At 45.7% G+C, this 24,226-nt stretch overlaps 1 pseudogene across 1 annotated transcript; it reads right to left on the bottom strand.

Moving 5' to 3' along the window:
- Window positions 1-1,098: 1,098 nt before the first annotated feature.
- Window positions 1,099-16,348, bottom strand: LOC143923690 (E3 ubiquitin-protein ligase TRIM39-like; annotated as a pseudogene). Its single transcript, XR_013261769.1, has 3 exons — window positions 16,271-16,348; window positions 4,904-5,231; window positions 1,099-2,704 (listed from the first exon to the last, which is right to left on the bottom strand). The product of XR_013261769.1 is annotated as an E3 ubiquitin-protein ligase TRIM39-like (transcript).
- Window positions 16,349-24,226: the final 7,878 nt, after the last annotated feature.

Raw genomic sequence — 24,226 nt, forward strand, 5'->3', positions numbered from 1 at the left:
TATCCGCATCTTTGCAGCGGTGAAGGAGCGGTGTATTCACCGCTCCTACCCATTGAAATCAAAGCAGCGGCGCTTTGCGGGCGGGTTTAACCCCTTTTCGGCCGCTAGCGGGGGTTAAAACCACCCCGCTAGCGCCCGCACACCGCCGCTAAAACGACGGTAAAGCGCCGCTAAAAATAGCGGCGCTTTACCGCCGACGCTGCTCCCGCCCCAGTGTGAAAGCAGCCTAAGGAAAGCTGGTCTTACACCTGTACAATTGTGTTCCAAAGATAATGTTTGATTATTTTAGAGTTAAATGGACGGATTCAACAATTGGTTTCAACAAGAACGAACAACAAAACATTTTTTTTTAAATTAAATAAATAAAAGGACAAGAATGGACATTTTTTGTCAAAAATCGGATGGAAACAAACAAATTTCGAATTGTTGAATTCGGTCCCGGCTGAGAAAAGTCAACTAGTCTCCTGCACCCGCACCTAATCCAGAAGGTCAAACGTTCTTCCTACAAAAATCAAGACATTGACGTGGCACTCAAAAAAAAAGTAGTTTGAATTTAGTCAAGTCCATGACCTTTGCTTAGGGGGTTGTGATGGGGGGGTGGGGCGTGTCCTTTTCCTGCATACTTTTTTCTAAAAGATGTCCCACTTTGTGATCTCAGAAAGTTTGGAGATACGATAAGAGACATTTCTAACCCTCTTGTATTGAATTGTATTGTCTCTCTTTATATTGTAAAGTGCTGTGCAAACTGTTAGCACTATATAAATCCTGTATAATAATAACAACAATAATAATAGAAAGGCATTTGAACACATATCATTCTGAATGTTGAACTCTTTTTGGCAATCTTGGTTTATGTTCTTCGTTTGGTGTTCTTTTAATTGTCCCAGTTAGTACTCTCTGTTTCATTAATATTTGTGTAAAAAAGTAAGAGAATCTGTTCTCCTCTTTCACAGACACGTGTTATGTCAACAAATGTCTTAGTAGGCGTTTTGTTCAATAGTTCAATTAGCCAGGCTATCTTAAATCAAAGTGTGAATTTATTCAGACACACTTGGCATAAACTTGAAAATACATACAAAGTTATAAATAACACTTCATACAGCTTTGATATAACAAAACAAAAGATATAAAGCTTAAAAAGAAAGTATTAGAGAAGATTCAGTTCAGCTTTGTGTTTCTCAGTAGTCAGAGAGGTGTCTGCAATAGCAGCTGTCTGTGAAGTAGGCTGTATTTAGGCCTAAAGTAAACAAGATGTCTTCATCAGTGTGCATTGTAAATGTCTCTTTCTTTGTGTGAGTGTAAAAGATGTGAAGTCCTCCTGTGTGTGGCTGAAGGACCCATGTAATGTGTCTTAGCCTAGTGTAACACTGTTCTTTATACCATTTCCAAACTGCTAGTCAGCAAAGTACAAATCGTAACCATACAAAAGGTGTAGAGGTGACTGATGGGGTCACTCAGCTGGTAGAAGGACAGACGGCCACCTTCATAATCCAAATATATTCCCAATCTCTGCACAGGAGACTTCAGGTTTAACTCCTATATTTGAAAGTTACATATACTTGAATATTTGTTTTCATTCATGCCAAAACACCAGGATTTGTTATTACACCAAATAGCAGACTCCTCTCCATCTCTCTCTATACTGGGATAGCAAACACCCACATCCCAATCCCCACGGTCACCAACCTCTACTTCCCAGTAATGTCTCCCATGGGTAAAACTCTCCATACTCATCACCTGACCGTATTCTGTAAATCTCTGTGGTAATTCTGGCCTATTCTGTTCTGTTTCAGAAAAGGATGCTGTTCTCAGGTCAGCAGCTAAAGCCACAAATATATGGGCAGTTTTTTCATCAAGTAGCATATCAAGTGTATTCTGTATATTGAAGATGGTTTTCAATTGCATATTAGTGATAAGGTCAGTTATAGATCTGTGCATCACAAGAGAGACCATAAAATCATCCAGATCATGAACAGAAGATTCCTCCACATTCTAGTCACCTGTGTCATATTCCTCATCTTGAAGGACTTCATCAGTGTCCGTTTCTTCACCTTGAGGGACTTCATCAGTGTCTGATTCCTCATCTTGAGGGACTTCATCAGTGTCTGAGTCCTCATCCTGAGGGACTTTATCAGTGTCCGATTCCTCATCTTGAAGGACAGTTATTGGCTCTGTCATATTACACAATTGCTCAGTGACCAATTTTCCTGGACAGCTCGTCCTTCTGTATCTCCAACAGTTTGGTGAAATGAGTAACAGACAACGAGACCTCCTCTACCTGCCTGGAAATCTCATTCAGGACTCTCTGTTCCTGGACCTCCAGCTGTCTCCTGATATCCTCAAACAGGGCAGTGACTCTCTTCTTCCCATCATCGGCTTTTTCTTGTGGTTTTCTCATGTGGTCCTTTAGATTCCGAATTTCCTTCTCAGTTTCTTCTCTCTTCATAGTCATGTTTTCTAGAACATTTCTTAGTTTTTCCTTCTTCTTTTCCAATGATTCTTCTAGAAGTTCTACTTCATGTCCTTTATGTTTCCCCACCAGACAGCAGGACACACATAGACGGGCCACATCCTGAGAGCATTAATACTCCAGAAGCTTCTTGTGGATAGAGCATTTTTTACTTCCAAAGGACAAGGTGGGTTCTATCAACACATGGTCCACTGTCTTGTTGTGGGCTGTCAGGTGTTTATCACACATAGAAGCAGGGCCGGTGCAAGGATTTTTGACACCCTAGGCGAAACCTCATTTTGCCGCCCCCCCCATTGGCTCCACCCGTGACTACACCTCCTTTTCCTTTTCTGTCCATGTATACGGACCAGCTAGAGTACTATAGGGACAGGCTAGGGTACTATACGGACCAGCTAGGGTACTATACGGACCGGCTAGGGTACTATACAGAAAGGCTAGGGTACTATAAAGAAAGGCTAGGGTACTATACAGACCGGCTAGTGTACTATACAGAAAGGGTAGGGTACTATAAAGAAAGGCTAGGGTACTATACGGACCAGCTAGTGCACTATACAGAAAGGCTAGGGTACTATACAGAAAGGCTAGGGTACTATATGGACCGGCTAGGGTACTATACAGAAAGGGTAGGGTACCATACGGACCAGCTAGTGCACTATACAGAAAGGCTAGGGTACTATACAGAAAGGCTAGGGTACTATACAGAAAGGCTATGGTACTATACAGAAAATCTAGGGTAGTATACGGACATGCTAGGGTACTATACGCACAGGCTAACTATGCAACTGCCTATCTGTACGAGCAGACAGATACACTAGTGACAATGTTTTATGGGCTCCTAGTAAAAATAATAATAAATGCAAATTTTTTTTAACTGCAAAAATATCTGCATTTATTATTTTTTTACAAAGCTGAATTTGAACCTCCACACCTCAAATCACCCCCCCCCCAAATCTGTTCTCCTCTGTACCCCCCATTAGTTCCCCTCTGTACCCCCCAAATCGATTCCCCTCTGTACCCCCTCCCCCACAGACGTATTAGTTCTCCTCTGTACCCCCCAAATCTGTTCCCCTCTGTACCCCCTCCCCTACACACACACACACACACACACATTAGTTGCCCTCTGTACCCCCCTCCCCCCCAAATCTGTTCCTCCCTGTACCCCCTCCCCCCACACACACACACACATTAGTTCTCCTCTGTACCCCTCAAATCTGTTCCCCTCTGCCCCCCCCCCACACACTAGTTCTCCGTACCCCCCCACACACACACATTAGTTCCCATTTGTAAAACACCCCCCCACACACATTAGTTCCCCTCTGTACCCCCCCCCCACACACATTAGTTCCCCCCTGTACACCCCCCTCCTCCACACACACACACACACACACACACACACATTAGTTCCCCTCTGTACTCCCCCCCACACACATTAGTTCCCCTCTGTAACCCCCCCCCCACACACACATTAGTTCCCCCCTGTACACCCCCCTCCTCCACACACACACACACACACATTAGTTCTCCTCTGTACCCCCCCAAATCTGTTCCCCTCTGTAACCCCTACACACATTAGTTCCCCTCTATATCCCCCAAATCTGTTCCCCTCTGTAACCCCCCATATACACATTAGTTCTCTTCCGTACCCCCCCCCCCAATCATCAGTTATCCTCTGTTGCCCTCCTCAAGCCTGTTCCCCTCTGTACCCCCCCCCACACATTAGTTCTCCTCGGTATCCCCCAAATCTGTTCCCCTCCCTCTGCACACAATATAATGCAACAGCCATTGCAGCCTCCCCTCGAGGAGAGCGGCGCTGCTGCCTGTGCTCCCACCACACAGTGACATGCCTGACAGTCCAGGAAGGAGGAGCGGAAATCGTGGCAAGCCCAGACCTAACATGCAGGGCTTCCATCTCATCTGTCCCAGGCCGCCCTGCACACAGTAAGGGGTTCATGCCTCCACCCACGTTACTCTCCTGTTCCTGTGTGTGTGTTGAAACTTGCACAGCACAGACTTACTTCTGTCTTCTTAGTTCTGCCTGGTTCACGATCACCGCTTCTCCTCCAGCCCTCCGCTGATAGCAGAGATCATGACATCCCCCAGCCCTGCCTCCTGTTCACAAAGCCGCCGTTTCTCTCTGAGCTGTGCGGTCCGGCGGCGCTGCCTGTGTCTCCAGCAAGATCCTGTGTAATGTCATCTGGGGTGAGCGAACCGGCTACCGCCCCCCCACGTAGCGCTACTATGCCACAGTGCTGTCATCCATCCCTGCCACCATGGCCGGCCAGCTTGTCACTTCCTTCTCCCGCCGGCTTGTTCGTTTTGCTGGATGCTTCCCCAACTTCTTCCTCCCAGGGGCTGTAGCTGCGCCCTAGGTTGAAGTGCGCCCTAGGCGGCTGCCTAGTCCGCCTAGTGGTAGCACCGGCCCTGCATAGAAGTCTCACAATGCAGACAAGTCTTCACAGCTGCTACCGGAGAATCCACACAATATGTACAGAGGATCTCACTTTTCTCCTCTTTTTGTTGTGTAGATTTGAAGTTCTCCACAATGTTACACAGCTTCCTGTTCTTCTCCAGAGTAGGACGTTCTACATACTCCTCTCTGCACTCCGGACAGGAATAAACTCCGGACCCCTCCTGTGTATCCAGAGCAGTCACAATACAATCCCGGCAGAAGTTGTGTCCACATCTCAATGACACCGGCTCCATATAAAGGTTCAGGCAGATGAAGCAGCTCAGCTCGTCTCCTAGAGCAGCAGACGCCATTCTGAGGACAAAGAAGAAGAAAAATCTAAACTAAAAAACTGTTTTCATAATGAGGCTTCACAAGTTACCACCTACAGAGGAAAGAAAGAACCCAGAGCAAGTGGTTTGTAATGCTCCGTGGGATGTGCAACCTTTGTTGCTATGTCTCAACTCTTACTACACATCAGCAATGCTATCACCCTCCACATACACAGTTTTACAATTTTCTCCAACCTTTATCTCCACCAAAGCAGACCTGTCTGCTCCCCAGGATGCAGAGCTCCGACTGGGTCCAGGTGAATCTAAATTAGCTAAAAAGGGAGAAGAGGAAAACCCCGGAGTGGACGGAGGATCAGAGGACTGGAAAGGTGGAAGAAAGGAGCCAAAAAATTTATAAATCCTGAATAGGACTTTTCCAGGATCTCTGCCAGACCCTCTGCTACAAATAATGGAGGAGATCCGTTCTCTGTGTGTTCTGGACACAAACTAGATAGAATGGAATTCATTCCAATAGCTGATCCCTCCCCATCCAAGGCAGATTTAAAGTGGGAGGAATAAACTCCCATGTATGATGTTTACCTATAGGTACAGTATCTCCAAAACGTGCATTGTTTAGGAGATACCATATTTATTGGAGTATAACACGCACCCCACGTTTAGGAGGGACGTTAAAGGAAAAAACTTACATTTTAAGTGTCCATTTGCAGCGTTTTTTCCAGTGTCCATCTGCAGCCAAAAATTGCAGCATGTTCGTTTTTTAAATGACTGCGCCGCCGAGATACACAGACCCTGATGTCCTGTATATTTCGCTCCTCTCGCAGTCCCGCCCCTTGGCCTGGCTCCTGTGATGGACACAACATCGGTCCAATGGCGGGACATAAAGGCTAGGAGGCGGGACTGCGAGCGCAGCCTAGCCGAGTACACAGTACACTCGGCTCGGTCTTTTTCGGCGGCGCTGACTCCCCTTCCCCTCAGACAGTAGGGAGGCGGGACGGCGTGACTGCGAGCGGAGCCGAGTACACTCGGCTCGGTTTTTTTTCAGCGACGCTCACTCAACATCCCCTCACAGACAGTGGGGATCGGCGTACAACACGCACCCGCAATTTTCCCATGATTTTAAGGGGGGTAAAAGCGTGTGTTATATGCTAATAAATATGGTATTTTCTTTAGATGATGTCACCAGCACATGCGCTCTGAAGAAACGGGCATACCCATCACCCGCGCCGTTCCTTCAGAGCCTTGCCGTAAACAGCGACTCCAATGCACATGCGCAGGAGTGATGTCATCGTCAGCACGGTCATTTACATGGTCGAAGCCCACAAACCCGAAGAGAAGACCGGGTGAGGATGGAAGTGCCTACAGTGGTGACAGCATGCCGCTGGAGGGCTTTGTTTTCAGGTAAGTCAGTCATAATGTGCTAGTATGAGGTGTATTCTAGCACATTAGGTCTGCCTGCCTGGGCCCAATTTTTATTTTTTTATGTGGTTTACTAACACAAGGATAAGGACCTTTATTTTAAAGCTGAAGGTTTGGTATGGATATTTTGCATAGTTATATTGATCCGGTTTAGAACAATGTAATATGTGTTACACCTGTAGGATCCCCATGGAAGCTGGCAATCACTGTAATAGTCAGTTCTACACAAGAGGTCACTTGCCCAGTAAAGGCACCATTCAGAGAACACTGCATTTTCTCAATGAAAGCAAAGCGTTCTCTCATTGGTCAATGTGGAGTATTCATTAACAAAATGCAAAGTGTTCTCTGAATGGTGCTCATGCTGAGTGAAAAACCTCCTATGTTCACAAACCGGTATAGCAGGGACCTGGAAGCTAGCAGCAATTACTGGAGTAGCACTGACTACTACAGTGATTTCCAGCTTCGACTGGGACCCCACAGGTATGGCACATACATACAGTATATTGTCAAAAGTATTGGAGCGCCTGCTTTTACATACACACACACACACACACACACACACACACACACACACACACACACACACACGTGAACTTCTCTTCCCAGATATCCCAGTTTTAGTCCGTAGGATTCAATATTGAGTTGGCTCATCCTTTGCAGCTATAACAGCTTCAACTCTTCTGGGAAGGCTGTCCACAAGGATTAGGAGTGCGTCTATGGGAATGTTTAACCATTCTTCCAGAAGAAGGTCAGGCACTGATGCTGGATAAGAAGGCCCGGCTCGCAGTCTGCGCTCTAATTTATCCCAAAGGTGTTCTATCGGGTTGAGGTCAGGTCTCTGTGCAGGCCAGTCAAGTTCCTCCACCTCAAACTCACTCATCCATGTCTTTATGGACCTTGTTTTGTGCACGGGTGCACAGTCCTGTTGGAACAGGAAGGGGACAATGAAATTGTCCAAAATGTCTTGGTATGCTAATATAAAAAATGGGCCCTCGCGCCACTAGGTGCTAAAAGTGAAAATATATCTAAATACGTGTATAGCCAAAAAATGGAAAATATACCAAAAAAAGGGTAAATATAGAGTAAACAGTAAAGTGATACAAAAGTGCAAGTGCTACTTAGTAATGCAAAAAAATGCAGCGGGACACAATAGTAAATACAAACTTTCACGTGAAATAAATAAAATAAAGAGTCCTGCGCAAATCGTGCCACTTTAAAAAAATAAAAAAATATATATAAATATAAATGTATAAAAAATAAAAAATGTGAAACAGTCAATATATAAATAAAAAATATGAATCACAAAAATCACACACCAATGAGTGAGGATAAAATATGGAAAAAAGAAAGGACGGGACCAAAATGTTCCAAAGTTCACAAATCCAGGCTCTCAGAACTCTCACCTTAAGATGAAATGTGTAAGCAAATCAAAATATGGCCCCAGAAACTTCTTCTTTGCTTCACTGTATAAGGCCACAAAGGAATTGCAGGTAAAGGATGTAATAAAAACTTCCGCCACTAGAGGGCCAATCCCAGCTCTTAAGTATTGCACTGCAGATATAAACTTCTATTCCGTAGTGTATGGCTCGAAAAAACACAAAGGAGAGGGGGAAGGAGAGAGAGAGGGGGGACTCCAATCGTGTAGTAGTTCAAATAAGCAGATCAATTTATTTAAAAATAGCCAAGACTCTCACATTTCAAACAGTAAAAAAATACAGAGAGAGGAACATGGTGATCTGGCGTCTTCCGCCAGTCTTCCGCTACTTCCGGTTTGTCCTACGGCCACTCCCTACGCGTTGCGTCATACCACGTGACTTCTTCATGGGGATTGGTATGCTGACGTCTTAACAGTTCCCTTCACTGGAACTGAGGCCCCATTCATACCTCAGCGTTTTGTAGCTTGAAGCCTGAAACTACAAAACGCTGGAGGGGGAAAAAAATCTATTATTCTCTATGGAGATGGTTCACATCTCAACGCCTGAAGCCAGAAGTTCCAAAACACCTGAAGCTCATACAAGTTCTGGGACTTTTTTTTTTTTAAAAGCGGTTGTATAGTAAAAATGTTATAATAAGGCTTACCTGTAAAAAAAAAAAAATAGAAAAAAAAATCTCCTTAACCAGTACGGTGCAGCAGCGGTACATGCGCACAAGGGAGTCTCGGCAAAAAGCCCGGCAGACGACGGACTTTGCCAGAAAGAAGTGACGCCATCGCAGCTCCAGCCACTCAAAGCGCTGGGACCGCGATACCCAGAAGGCACGCCGAGACAACATGTCAGCTACCTCGGCGTGAACCAGGTGAGATACCGACGCCTGGTTCTAAGGTGAGTATTTCATTATGCCTTTTGCCTTACAAGTGTGTAAAAAAAAAAAATTGTCAGTGGGTTTACTACTGCTTTAAGGCAGATTTGGGTGTTTTTCTGCTTTTGATATTGGTGCCCTTTTGACCTATACAAAATCGCGTTAAAAAAAAAAAGCTGCAAAAATCACGTGACTTTCTGCCTGAAAATGCTGTGCTCAGGTGTGAATGGGGCCTGAGGGGCCAAACCCAACCCCTGAAAAACAACCCCACACCATAATCGCCATGTAACTATGCAAAAAAGCCATACCTGAAATTCAGCTTTAACCATGTGACTATTATTTTTAAATCTCATTGGATTTTTATAACTGTCATCTTTTTTAAAATAAGTGTAGCGGGTGGTTGCTACGAGTTACTACATCCACACATTTCACCCTGCTGCCAGACATCCATTAGACACACTCCTTTAGTCAATGAACAGACTTTTGCTTGTTTTTGTTTTTTTATTAGGGGATTGAAATTAGTTGGGGAAGGGATATGGAATGGCCATAGAAACAATGAATAGTTGAAATGTTATAGCAACAGATGCGTTACACTTCTTCAGATAGGTAATAGAAATGAGTGTGTCACACTCTTGAAATAGGACAAGATGGCTGACACTAAACTTGACAAACGTTTACCTCAGAACTTCTCTTCCTTCTGCACACTTGACAGATTTTTACCTCAGAACTTCTCTTCCTCCTGCACACAGCTCGACAGATTTTTACCTCAGAACATCTCCTCCTGTCAGTCTAATGCCGCGTACACACGATCAAACAAGCGGGTGGAAAAGTCCGGCAAACTCAAGTCCGCCAGACAATCCCCCCGTGTGTAGCCTCCGGCATACTTTTTTGACCCGAAAGTACGGCGGACTTAGAAGGTAGTGTTGCACTCCAATCTTCCCGCCGGACTCGCATTTCGGCGGACATTCCGGCCGTGTGTATGCCAGTCGGCCGTACTTTTGAAATGAGCGGACTTTTCCCGCGCGGAGAAAAGTCCGCTCATTTCGAGCGGGTCTGCAGGTAGGCGGGGCCCGCGAAGGAGACGCTGCTGGCCCCGTCACCTGGTATGGACTTAAAGGGGAACCCCAACGACGAAAAAAAATCGGCGTGGGGGTCCCCCCCCAAGTCCACAACAGACCCTTGTCCGAGCACGCTACCCGGCCGGCCAGGAAAGGAGGGGCGAGCGAGCGCCCCCCCCCCCCTGAGCCGTACCAGGCCGCGTGCCCTCAATATGGGGGGTGCCTTAAGAAGGGGGGGCCGCGCGGCCCCCCCACCCCAAAGCACCTTGTCCCCATGTTGATGAGGACAAGGGCCTCTTCCCGACAACCCTGGCCATTGGTTGTCGGGGTCTGCGGGCGGGGGGCTTATCGGAATCCGGGAGCCCCCTTTAATAAGGGGGCCCCCGGATACCGGCCCCCCCCACCCTATGTGAATGAGTATGGGGTACAATGTACCCCTACCCATTCACCTGTAAAATAAAGTACAAAAAAAAAAACACAACACACAAGATAAAATTATTTATTGCACAGCTCCGGGGGTCTTCCGTCTTCGCGGGTCTTCTCGCCGGACTCCTCCGCTATCTTCTTGTAGCTCTTTTACTAGTGGAGGAGCCCGGCCTTCTTCTTCGTCGCCGCGGCCTCTTCTTCCGACTTCGGGGGTCTTGTCCCCCTCTTCGGTTCTTCTGCCGGGCCACTGCGCCTTCTTCTAGCTCTTTTACAGGCGGTGGCCCGGTCTTCTGTCGCCGCCTTCCGTTCTTCTTCTTCTCCTGGAGATGTTGACTCGACGTTCTCTCTGGCCGCAATGCCAGGGACGCGCTGCCACTTATATAGGGACAAGGGGCGGTGTCACATGGGTTGATGTCACATGGGTTGGTGTCACATACGATGTCACAGTCCCGGAGGATGCTGGGACTGTCGCCATGTGACACCAACCCATGTGACATCAACCCATGTGACACCGCCCCTTGTCCCTATATAAGTGGCAGCGCAGCGGGTCCCTGGCATTGCGGCCGGAGAGAACGTCGAGTCAACATCTCCAGGAGAAGAAGAAGAAGAAGAAGAAGAACGGAAGGCGGCGGCGACAGAAGACCGGGCCACCGCCTGTAAAAGAGCTAGAAGAAGGCGCGGTGGCCCGGCAGAAGAACCGAAGAGGGGGACAAGATCCCCGAAGTCAGAAGAAGAGGCCGGCGGCGAGGAAGAAAGCCGGGCTCCTCCGCTAGTAAAAGAGCTACAAGAAGATAGCGGAGGAGTCCGGCGAGAAGACCCCCGAAGACGGAAGACCCCCGGAGCTGTGCAATAAATTATTTTATCTTGTGTGTTGTGTTTTTTTTTTGTACTTTATTTTACAGGTGAATGGGTAGGGGTACATTGTACCCCATACTCATTCACATAGGGTGGGGGGCCGGTGTCCGGGGGCCCCCTTATTAAAGGGGGCTCCCGGATTCCGATAAGCCCCCCGCCCGCAGACCCCGACAACCAACGGCCAGGGTTGTCGGGAAGAGGCCCTTGTCCTCATCAACATGGGGACAAGGTGCTTTGGGGTGGGGGGGCCGCGCTCACTCGCCCCTCCTTTCCTGGCCGGCCGGGTAGCATGCTCGGACAAGGGTCTGTTGTGGACTTGGGGGGACCCCCACGCCGATTTTTTTCGGCGTTGGGGTTCCCCTTTAAGTCCATACCAGGTGACGGGGCCAGCGGCGTCTCCTTCGCGGGCCCCGCCTACCTGGAGACGCGCTCGAAATGAGCGGACTTTCCTCCGCGTGTGTGGGCGAGTCCGTTCATTTCAAAAGTAGGGCGGAGAGTACGGCGGACTTAGTACGCCGTATTAGTCCGCTGAAAAAGTGCCGTGTGTGGGCAAGTAGCCCGTTCAGAAAGTCCGACGGACAGTCTGGCGGGAAGTCCGCCAGACTAAGTACGTCGGACAGACGGCTACGTGTGTACGCGGCTTTAGTATTCCTGTCATGCCATCAGATATGACTAGGCCTCACTGAATAAGTCCCGGTAACTTCCCAACTATAAAAGTTAAACTAACAGATCTATAGTTACTTGGTAAAGACTTTGTTCCCTTTTTAAATATAGGCACCACACTGGCCCTGCGCCAATCCAGTGGTACTATTCCTGTCATTAATGAGCCCCTAAAAATTATATACAATGGCTTTGAAATTACAGAGCTCAATTCTTTTAGGATCCGTGGGTGGATGCCATCATATCCAGGTGCTTTATCCACCTTTATTCTGTCCAAATATTTCTGGACCATATCACTTGGTGATGGACTACTGATCCCAGCGGTCTGACTTGCAAATCCTGCCCGCCCCCCTGGGTTTCCCCCGCATCCAATTAGCATAGCTGGAGACTGTGACTGGCTCTCTATGGAGCCGGTGTCATGTCAAATAGTGTCCCCCATCAGATAGTGCCTGCTGTGCAGTACACAGTACACATGACAATCAGATTTCGAAAATATCGGAATATGAACGGCGCCTGCGCCGTGAGTCCAGGTTCAAGCCCCACCATCCAAGTGGACATAAGAGTTTGAATAAAAAAGAGCAGATCGAAGCGCGGCGAGCAAAGCGTGGCGAGCGGCCCTCTATGTGCAGTCCTATGTCCTCTTGGATGGTGGGGCTTGCACCTGGACTCACGACGCAGGCACCATTCATCTTCAGAGATTTTCCAAATCTCCTTGTGCTCTATACTGCGCAAGCGCTGCGCCTGCGCAGTACACAGCGGACACTATTTGATAGGCGGACATTTTTGGACAGAACACTGGTTCACATATCTTCGGGGGCAGCTGCAGAGTGCCTTTGGCTCTGTTTCAGGGCCAAATTCAGCCACAGATTCGGCCCTGAACTGGAGAACGGGGACGCACAGCGTTCCTGTGCGATTCACAGCCAATTCCAATTTGAAACCGAGCCTCAATCTCTCACTTCACACGGCAGCTGGAGGTTCACTCGATCGAACCCCCATTCATATAGAAGTCAGTCTAATGCCGCGTACACACGATCAAACAAGCGGGTGGAAAAGTCCGGCAAACTCAAGTCCGCCAGACAATCCCCCCGTGTGTAGCCTCCGGCATACTTTTTTGACCCGAAAGTACGGCGGACTTAGAAGGTAGTGTTGCACTCCAATCTTCCCGCCGGACTCGCATTTCGGCGGACATTCCGGCCGTGTGTATGCCAGTCGGCCGTACTTTTGAAATGAGCGGACTTTTCCCGCGCGGAGAAAAGTCCGCTCATTTCGAGCGGGTCTGCAGGTAGGCGGGGCCCGCGAAGGAGACGCTGCTGGCCCCGTCACCTGGTATGGACTTAAAGGGGAACCCCAACGACGAAAAAAAATCGGCGTGGGGGTCCCCCCCCAAGTCCACAACAGACCCACAACAGATCGTGTGTACATTGTACCCCATACTCATTCACATAGGGTGGGGGGCCGGTGTCCGGGGGCCCCCTTATTAAAGGGGGCTCCCGGATTCCGATAAGCCCCCCGCCCGCAGACCCCGACAACCAACGGCCAGGGTTGTCGGGAAGAGGCCCTTGTCCTCATCAACATGGGGACAAGGTGCTTTGGGGTGGGGGGGCCGCGCTCACTCGCCCCTCCTTTCCTGGCCGGCCGGGTAGCATGCTCGGACAAGGGTCTGTTGTGGACTTGGGGGGACCCCCACGCCGATTTTTTTCGGCGTTGGGGTTCCCCTTTAAGTCCATACCAGGTGACGGGGCCAGCGGCGTCTCCTTCGCGGGCCCCGCCTACCTGGAGACGCGCTCGAAATGAGCGGACTTTCCTCCGCGTGTGTGGGCGAGTCCGTTCATTTCAAAAGTAGGGCGGAGAGTACGGCGGACTTAGTACGCCGTATTAGTCCGCTGAAAAAGTGCCGTGTGTGGGCAAGTAGCCCGTTCAGAAAGTCCGACGGACAGTCTGGCGGGAAGTCCGCCAGACTAAGTACGTCGGACAGACGGCTACGTGTGTACGCGGCTTTAGTATTCCTGTCATGCCATCAGATATGACTAGGCCTCACTGAATAAGTCCCGGTAACTTCCCAACTATAAAAGTTAAACTAACAGATCTATAGTTACTTGGTAAAGACTTTGTTCCCTTTTTAAATATAGGCACCACACTGGCCCTGCGCCAATCCAGTGGTACTATTCCTGTCATTAATGAGCCCCTAAAAATTATATACAATGGCTTTGAAATTACAGAGCTCAATTCTTTTAGGATCCGTGGGTGGATGCCATCATATCCAGGTGCTTTATCCACCTTTATTCTGTCCAAATATTTCTGGACCATATCACTTGGTGATGGACTACTGATCCCAGCGGTCTGACTTGCAAATCCTGCCCGCCCCCCTGGGTTTCCCCCGCATCCAATTAGCATAGCTGGAGACTGTGACTGGCTCTCTATGGAGCCGGTGTCATGTCAAATAGTGTCCCCCATCAGATAGTGCCTGCTGTGCAGTACACAGTACACATGACAATCAGATTTCGAAAATATCGGAATATGAACGGCGCCTGCGCCGTGAGTCCAGGTTCAAGCCCCACCATCCAAGTGGACATAAGAGTTTGAATAAAAAAGAGCAGATCGAAGCGCGGCGAGCAAAGCGTGGCGAGCGGCCCTCTATGTGCAGTCCTATGTCCTCTTGGATGGTGGGGCTTGCACCTGGACTCACGACGCAGGCACCATTCATCTTCAGAGATTTTCCAAATCTCCTTGTGCTCTATACTGCGCAAGCGCTGCGCCTGCGCAGTACACAGCGGACACTATTTGATAGGCGGACATTTTTGGACAGAACACTGGTTCACATATCTTCGGGGGCAGCTGCAGAGTGCCTTTGGCTCTGTTTCAGGGCCAAATTCAGCCACAGATTCGGCCCTGAACTGGAGAACGGGGACGCACAGCGTTCCTGTGCGATTCACAGCCAATTCCAATTTGAAACCGAGCCTCAATCTCTCACTTCACACGGCAGCTGGAGGTTCACTCGATCGAACCCCCATTCATATAGAAATCTCCATAGACTGTACACAGAGCAGAGATCGCCTCATATTATTTCCTCTTCTGGTGGAAGAATGTTCTATAGTGCTCACATACTTTCTCTATTGATGAAAGTTCTTTAGGGCTCATGCACACTGCATCTCATGCACACGGCACCTGCAGGCTTTTGAGCATTTTTCAAGCTTTCGTTTTTTCTATGCCTGGAAACTTCCCTCCAGGTTAGCCAATGTGTCCATGCATACTATGGCTTTTCCAGGAGTTTACAAGCATTTGATCTTACAGGCAGAAAAAAAACCTTCAAACTCACATTTTTGGGAGAAGCTTTCGAGCAAGAAAGACGCCTAAGCCTAGATTCACATTGGAGCAATTTGTCATGCAATCTGAGAGATCAAATCACATGACAAGTTTCAGCCTATTGTCGGCAATGACACTGTTCCACTCGGTTTGACACCGATTTTGCGGTGCCACACCGGATTTGCAAAAAATAGTTCCTGCACTACTTTTGCCAATTTCAGGTGCGATTTTAATAGACATCTATGCATGAAGCCACACAGATGTCTATCAAGTAGCAACTGAAATCGCGCTGACTCTGCTACTTTAAAATCGCACTACTTCAAGTGAAGTAGTGCGATTTCAAAGTAGCATCAATGTGAACCAGGGCTACGTGCCCAAAAAAAGCATGAAAACACACAAAAAAACAAAGGAGCTGAAGGGAGAACTTGTGAAAAACGCTTCTGCTTACAAAAATGAACACATGCAAGAGAGCACAAAAAAGCACAAGCTTATAGGCAGAGAAATAAAAGCTCAAATGCCTGTTAGGGCCGGTTCACAGTTGTGCGATTCGAGAACCCTGCGAATCCACTGCGGGTTGCCGCATTGCACCCGACACGCACGATATGCAAAACTGCTGGGGAGTGTCATTATATGTTAACGACACCCCCATTTCAGCTTGCATATCGCACTGCAAACTGCCAGCTCGGACATGAATCGGATCGCATACGTGTAAACACACATGCGATCCGATTCTGGTCCGAACAGAAAAAAGGGTCCTGTGCGTGTTTGCATCAAATGCGGTGCGATATCAGCCATACTATCTGTATGGCTGACATCGCACAGCACAGACATCGCATGTAATATGAACAGCCATGTGCTGCGAATAACATGGGATGTCTGGCATCGCACAGGTGTGAACCAGGGCTAAAAGCAGCTTTTTTTGAGCTTCAGTGTGCATGAGACCTAAAAGTGTAAGTTCATCTTCACCACTAAAAAGCAAATCATTCCTAACAGAGAACAATCTCCATGTACAGAATTATTTCTCTCTTTTCTAAACATTTCTCACCCGGATATTCTGGATCTCTTCTGAGGCCTTCTACAAAAATACCAGCAGACTAGAGCTTCTTTTCTACTTCCTGTTTCCTCCTGGTAATGTGATCTGGGAGTTGTAGTTCCCTGAGATAAGAAGACACTACAAGTCCCATGAATCATTGCATTCTCTGTGTGCTGATTGGAGGGGCTGCTCAGACATGAGGAGATTTTTCCTCCTCCCCTCCTGTCATCTCCACATTGCTGTGACTGGAGGGGGGGAAGGGAGAGATGGAGGAGAAGCAGACTTTCTGTCTCACTAGTCTGTCATAATAATAAGAAGAATATGAAGAATGGGGAGTTGCAAATATAAGCAAATTTCGAAGTCAAAGCCCCAATATATACATCCGCCTGTATCATAGGTGTGCAGCCTATTGCATTAGGTTGTGCACTCCAAAGCTCAAACACAAAGGGGGTTATTTACTAAAGGCAAATCCACTTTGCACTACAAGTGCATTTGGAAGTAAAGTCTCTGTGGATCCGAGGGGGACATGCAAGGAAAATAAAAAACAGCATTTTAGCTTGCACATGATTGGATGATAAAATCAGCAGAGCTTCCCCTCATTTCAGATCTTCCCCTCAGATCTACAGCGACTGCACTTTCAATTGCGCTTGCAGTGCACTTATAGTGCAGAGTAGATTTTCCTTTAGTAAATCAACCCCCCATTGTAGCGATCACTCACTGTGACTAAAAAGTTTGGTGAATGATATCAGAAAACAGAAGATACAAGCAAATTACCTTGATTGGCCTTCTAAATAATCACCAGCCTTCACAACACATTTTTGGCAACGTTCATAAAGTGTCTGGAAACTGTCAGTAAGCCCTGGTTCACATGTCAAATCCCATGCAAAAATCGTCGGCAATGGCACTGTCCTAATCAGTGGGACGATGCATTTGCGGCGCTGCACAGATTTCCAAAAGTCGTTTCTGTATTACCGTGTTTCCCCCGAAAAATAGCGTTATTTTCCAGGAAGGCTGCAATATAAGCCCTACCCCAAAAATAAGCCCTAGTTTAAAATGCTTGTAAAATCCTATAATCCACTATAGCCACTTCAGCCCCAGAAGGATTTACCCCCTTCCTGACCAGAGCATTTTTTGCGATTCGGCACTGCAACGCTTTAGCTGACAATTGCGCGGTCGTGCGACGTGGCTCCCAAACAAAATTGATGTCCTTTTTTACCCGCAAATAGAGCTTTCTTTTGGTGGTATTTGATCACCTCTGCGGTTTTTATTTTTTGCGCTATAAAAAAAAAGCATAGCGACAATTTTGGAAAAAAGACATTATTTTTTACTTTTTGCTGTAAAAAATAGCCACCAAAAATATATAAAAATAACGTTTTTTTTCATCAGTTTAGGCCGATACGTATTCTTCTACGATCAGCGATTTTTATCGTGACTGCGACATTATGGCGGACACATCGGACACGTTTGACACATTTTTGGGACCATTGGCATTAATACAGCGATTAGTGCTATAAAATTGCATTGATTACTGTAAAAATGTCACTGGCAGTGAAGGGGTTAACCACTAGGGGGTGGGAGTGTGTCCTAGGGAGTGATTCTAACTGTCTGAGGGCGTGGCTGTGTGTGACGTGACACTGATCACCGCTCCCGATGACAGGGAGCAGTGATCAGTGTCCTGTCATTAGGCAGAACGGGGAGATGCTGTTTTCATCGGCATTTGCCCGTTCTTGAGCTCCGTGACACGATCGCGGGTATCCCAGTGGCGATCGAGTCCTCAGGTCCCGGGGGCATGGCCCCGGAGCTCGCAGCAGGCACACGCAGGGCGGAAAATTCAAAGTACATTATATACTACTCTAATAGAGTGCATTATAGGATTTTACAAGGATTTTAACTTGTTTCACACTGGGGGGGGGGGATTCCTGCCAGACAAGGAGAGAGAGGGGCACAGACGACAGAACATTACATGGCAAGATCTACCCCGAAAATAAGCCCTACTGCGTCTATTGTTGCCAAAATGAATATAAGACCCGGGCTTATTTTGGGGGAAACGCGGTAGTTTTGGCGATTTCGGAGTGCAATTTCCATTGACATCTGTGCAAAATAACCGCACAAATGTCTCTGAAATCTTCCCCGAAAGTGAGACTGATATGTGGGAATGAAATGGCGAGAGTTCAGCTGATCAATCACAGAGCCGCTGTCACACATTCTTGGTTGGCAAACCGTTTGCCTTTCATGGATGCTTTCCAGGTGGGGAAACAGAAGTCTGCAGGCGCCAGATCAGGGGAATATGGTGAATGATCAAAAATAGGTATGCCGTGCTGAGCCAAGAATTGGTGCACACGGATCGCACAGTGCACAGGTATGTTATCCTGCAGCATATCTCTCTCTATCTTCCCCCTCTGCCTGTGTGCCCTGGCTCCTATTCCAAGTACTTTGACAGTAAGATCCACCTGCATTAGCATAATACCCCTACATAATACCCCTACTGTAGTGCCGGTTCCTGAAGAGCACGCGCTATGTGTTTGTAAAATCAATATTTAATCTGAACCGCAGTTTGGTTTGAGTTTGATTACTCCAAATTTTAACATCAGTATCAGTCTGGCTAGACTACTGTTAAGGAATCTAATGTACATAATGATAATCAGAAAATGTCTATTTGCTTATGTGTATACATGTTCCCATGCTCCTTACTTATTATGTAGTATACAGATTGACGCTTAAAGATGGCGGGTACCCCCTAAATCCCCCGCGTTAGAAGAATGCATTTGAGATAACAGAACCAGCTTCAACCAAGCTTCAAGCATCAAGTTTCTTCATTTCTCTTGTATTGTAACCAATAAGATGTGCCAGTTGGACTGACATAGCAATGACGTAGCTTTCTGTATAAAATATTAACACCGCCCACCAATAAATCAGAATTTAGAAGTAGCCAAGCTGAACGTATCTCAGAGAGTGTTTACTTCTAATGTGCATGCACATTTATACTTTTTAATTAGAAATAGCAGCAGATAACCAAGAACTAATTTGTAGTTCTTATCCATTTCAACTGGCGCCCGAGTGTTGCGGAAAAAACACATAGTGAGTCTGATGACACTTATAGATGGTCTATGCTGACATCTTTTTCGATACAGCATAGACAAATTAAGACCATTATAAATAAACACTGGGATGTGTTGAGGAGCGATCCGGTTCTGGGCTCTAAGTTGCCAGAGCGCGCTAAGGTTCTCTTTAGGGGGGCACCCTCTTTACGGAGTTTGATTGCCCCTAATGTTATTAATCCACCTAGGCGCCCATCGTTCTTTCATAATCTAACGGGCTATTATCCCTGTAAGAAATGTATTGTGTGCCAATTTAACACTGCTGGTAGGCATAAAACAACCGAGTTCACATCGACAACAACCAATAGAACACATACTATTAAGTCATTTTGTACCTGCAATACCAGATACGTAGTGTATCTAATAACTTGCCCATGTGGGAAACAATATGTGGGGAGGACCACGAGAACATTTGCAACCAGAGTAGGAGAGCATATATCCCTGATAAAAAGTAGGATTTCTAAACATACTGTCCCGAGACATTATAGGGAATGTCACAATAGCGACCCTACAGGCACACAGTTTCTGGCTATCGATAAATACACACCCCCTTGGAGGGGTGGAGCCATGATTCGTGGTGTTTCCCAGTTAGAGACCTACTGGATATATACGATCCGATCCCATTTCCCGTTTGGTTTAAATATAGAATGGGACATTAATGCGTTCATTAATGACGGGTAGGTTAAAAAATGGCAAGGCTCTGGTATGTTCTAGCTTCCAGCTGTTTGAATTTTTGTTGTTGGCCTCATGTGAACATGGGTTTTTCTGTATATTTTATTTTCTGTGTAGCTGCTATTTATGTAATGTATGGTTCCTGGGATAGAATTCTATCTGCCTTTTGTGTCAACGCATTGGTTTCTATGTGCTTATTGACATACAGTAAATTACGGTGTGTCTTATATGCACATATGTGTATTACCATTTATATACTTATTCTTGGTAATTTCTGGGATTTAAGGTCCACTTTACTGAGTTTGTGGTAAAAATCTTTTTACTTAGTATAATCTGATATTTTTGCCAAACATAATCTGGCATGTAATATTTTTGCCAAATTTAATTTGGCATGTAATATATTTGTTACGTTTTTTTATATTTTATTTTATTTTTCATATTTATTTTTGCTTTCTTGATATGAGGGTAGTGTATTAACCACTTGCTTACTGGCCACTTAAACACCCTTCCTGCCCAGACCAATTTTCAGCTTTTGGTGCTCTCACACTTTGAACGACAATTACTCAGTCATGCAACACTGTACCCAAATGAATTTTGTGTCCTTTTTTTCCCACAAATAGAGCTTTCTTTTGGTGGTATTTGATCACCTCTGGGGTTTTTATTTTTTGCGCTATAAAAGAAAAAAGACCGAAAATTTTGAAAAAAAACGCATTTTTCTTTGTTTCTGTGATAAAATTTTGCAAATTATAATTTTTTTTTCATAAATTTTGGCCACAATTTATACTGCTACATATCTTTGGTAAAAATAACCCAAATTAGTGGATATTATTTGGTCTTTGTGAAAGTTAGAGAGTCTCCAAGCTGTGGTGCGAATCGCACAAAATTGATCACACCTGATGTACTGGTGGCCTATCTCATTTCTTGCGACCCGAACAAGTCAGGAAAGTACAAATACCCCCCAAATGACCCCTTTTTTGAAAGTAGACATTCCAAGGTATTTACTAAGATGCATGGTGAGCTTTTTGATGTTGTCATCTTTTTCCCACAATTCTTTGCAAAATGAAGATTTTTTTTTTTTTTTTTTTTTTCCTCACAAAATTTTCAATGTAATAGGTTATTTCTCTCACGTGGCATGTGTATACCACAAATGACACCCCAAAATACGTTCTGCTACTCCTTCTGAGTATTACGATACCAAATGTGTGAGACTTTTACACAGCCTGGCCACATACAGAGGCCCAATATTGAAATAGCACCATCAGGCGTTATAGGAGCATAAATTACACATCTTATTTCTCAACCACCTATTACAGTTTTGAAGGCCCTGGAGCACCAGGACAATGGAAATGCCCACAAAGTGACCCCATTTTGGAAAGCTAACACCCCAACGTATAATCTATGAGGCATAATGAGTGGTTTGAATGGTTCATTTTTTTTCCAGAAGTTTTGGGAAAATGTGGAAAAAAATGAAAACGCATTTTTTTTACGCAAAGTTGTCCATTTATAAGATATTTCCAACACATAGCATGTACATAGCAAAAATGACACCCCAAAATACGTTCTACTACTCCTCCTGAGTATAACGATACCAAATGTGTGAGACTTTTACACAGCCTGGCCACATACAGAGGCCCAATATTGAAATAGCACCATCAGGCGTTCTAGGAGCATAAATTACACATTTCATTTCTCAACCACCTATTACAGTTTTGAAGGCCCTGGAGCACCAGGACAATGGAAATGCCCACAAAGTGACCCCATTTTGGAAAGCTAACACCCCAACGTATAATCTATGAGGCATAATGAGTCGTTTGAATGGTTCATTTTTTTCCAGAAGTTTTGGGAAAATGTGGAAAAAAAATGAAAACGCATTTTTTTTACGCAAAGTTGTCCATTTATAAGATATTTCCAACACATAGCATGTACATAGCAAAAATGACACCCCAAAATACGTTCTACTACTCCTCCTGAGTATAACGATACCAAATGTGTGAGACTTTTACACAGCCTGGCCACATACAGAGGCCCAATATTGAAATAGCACCATCAGGCGTTCTAGGAGCATAAATTACACATTTCATTTCTCAACCACCTATTACAGTTTTGAAGGCCCTGGAGCACCAGGACAATGGAAATGCCCACAAAGTGACCCCATTTTGGCAAGCTAACACCCCAACGTATAATCTATGAGGCATAATGAGTCGTTTGAATGGTTCATTTTTTTCCAGAAGTTTTGGGAAAATGTGGAAAAAAAATGAAAACGCATTTTTTTTACGCAAAGTTGTCCATTTATAAGATATTTCCAACACATAGCATGTACATAGCAAAAATGACACCCCAAAATACGTTCTACTACTCCTCCTGAGTATAACGATACCAAATGTGTGAGACTTTTACACAGCCTGGCCACATACAGAGGCCCAATATTGAAATAGCACCATCAGGCGTTCTAGGAGCATAAATTACACATTTCATTTCTCAACCACCTATTACAGTTTTGAAGGACCTGGAGCACCAGGACAAAGGAAATGCCCACAAAGTGACCCCATTTTGGAAAGCTAACACCCCAACGTATAATCTATGAGGCATAATGAGTCGTTTGAATGGTTCATTTTTTGTCCAGAAGTTTTGGGAAAATGTGGAAAAAAAATGAAAACGCATTTTTTTTACGCAAAGTTGTCCATTTATAAGATATTTCCAACACATAGCATATACATAGCAAAAATGACACACCAAAATACGTTCTACTACTCCTCCTGAGTATAACGATACCAAATGTGTGAGACTTTTACACAGCCTGGCCACATACAGAGGCCCAATATTGAAATAGCACCATCAGGCATTATAGGAGCATAAATTACACATCTTATTTCTCAACCACCTATTACAGTTTTGAAGGCCCTGGAGCACCAGGACAATGGAAATGCCCACAAATTGACCCCATTTTGGAAAGCTAACACCCCAACGTATAATCTATGAGGCATAATGAGTCGTTTGAATGGTTCATTTTTTTTCCAGAAGTTTTGGGAAAATGTGGAAAAAAATGAAAACGCATTTTTTTTACGCAAAGTTGTCCATTTATAAGATATTTCCAACACATAGCATATACATAGCAAAAATGACACCCCAAAATACATTCTTCTACTCCTCCTGAGTATAACGATACCAAATGTGTGAGACTTTTACACAGCTTGGCCACATACAGAGGCCCAATATTGAAATAGCACCATCAGGCGTTCTAGGAGCATAAATTACACATCTTATTTCTCAACCACCTATTACAGTTTTGAAGGCCCTGGAGCACCAGGACAATGGAAATGCCCACAAAGTGACCCCATTTTGGAAAGCTAACACCCCAACGTATAATCTATGAGGCATATTGAGTCGTTTGAATTGTTCATTTTTTTCCAGAAGTTTTGGGAAAATGTGGAAAAAAAATGAAAACGCATTATTTTTACGCAAAGTTATAAATTTATAAGATATTTCCAACACATAACATTTACATAGCAAAAATGACACCCCAAAATACGTTCTACTACTCCTCCTGAGTATAACGATACCAAATGTGTGAGACTTTTACACAGCTTGGCCACATACAGAGGCCCAACATGCAAGGAACACCATCAAGTGTTCCAGGGACACATAGCATGCACATACCAAGAATTACACCCCAAAATACATTCTGCCGAGAAAAGAGTAAACAAAAGATTACCTGTGGTTTTAGCAGCGCAGTTGTCCACAGGATGATAGCACTGGTCCAGGCAGCAGACAGGGACTTGGTCAGCAAAAGTGAACACAATTTTCCAGGCAACAGGCAGGTATACTGTCCATAGTCAATATTGGCAGCAGGCAGGGATACTGTCCATATACAGTCCAAGGTCAGTGCAGGCAGAGATCGTCAGCATTGCCAAAATATTGGTCCTGGTAGTAGGCAGGAACATGGTCCATCCATGTGGTGTGGTCAGTTCATGCGACAGGCAGAGGCATGATGGTATAGGTCCTACAGGCAGCAGGCAGAAGTAGGGCCTTGTTCAGGACAGAATGGGGATAGGGGTAGAGGCTTCTCCCACCCAAATCTCTTTGAAGCCTCCGAGTCTCCAGACCCTAGGAATGAGAAAACAGGAAATTGTCTTCTTCATCCAAAAAATCTATTCTGGAGCCCCTCACATATGTGAGACCCCTGTTATGAATCCCACTA

This window comes from Lithobates pipiens, unplaced genomic scaffold, assembly GCF_037356315.1.
Source record: "Lithobates pipiens isolate NorthernLeopardFrog02 unplaced genomic scaffold, aLitPip1_a1.2 Scaffold_22, whole genome shotgun sequence".
In the NCBI taxonomy this organism is placed as follows: domain Eukaryota; kingdom Metazoa; phylum Chordata; class Amphibia; order Anura; family Ranidae; genus Lithobates; species Lithobates pipiens.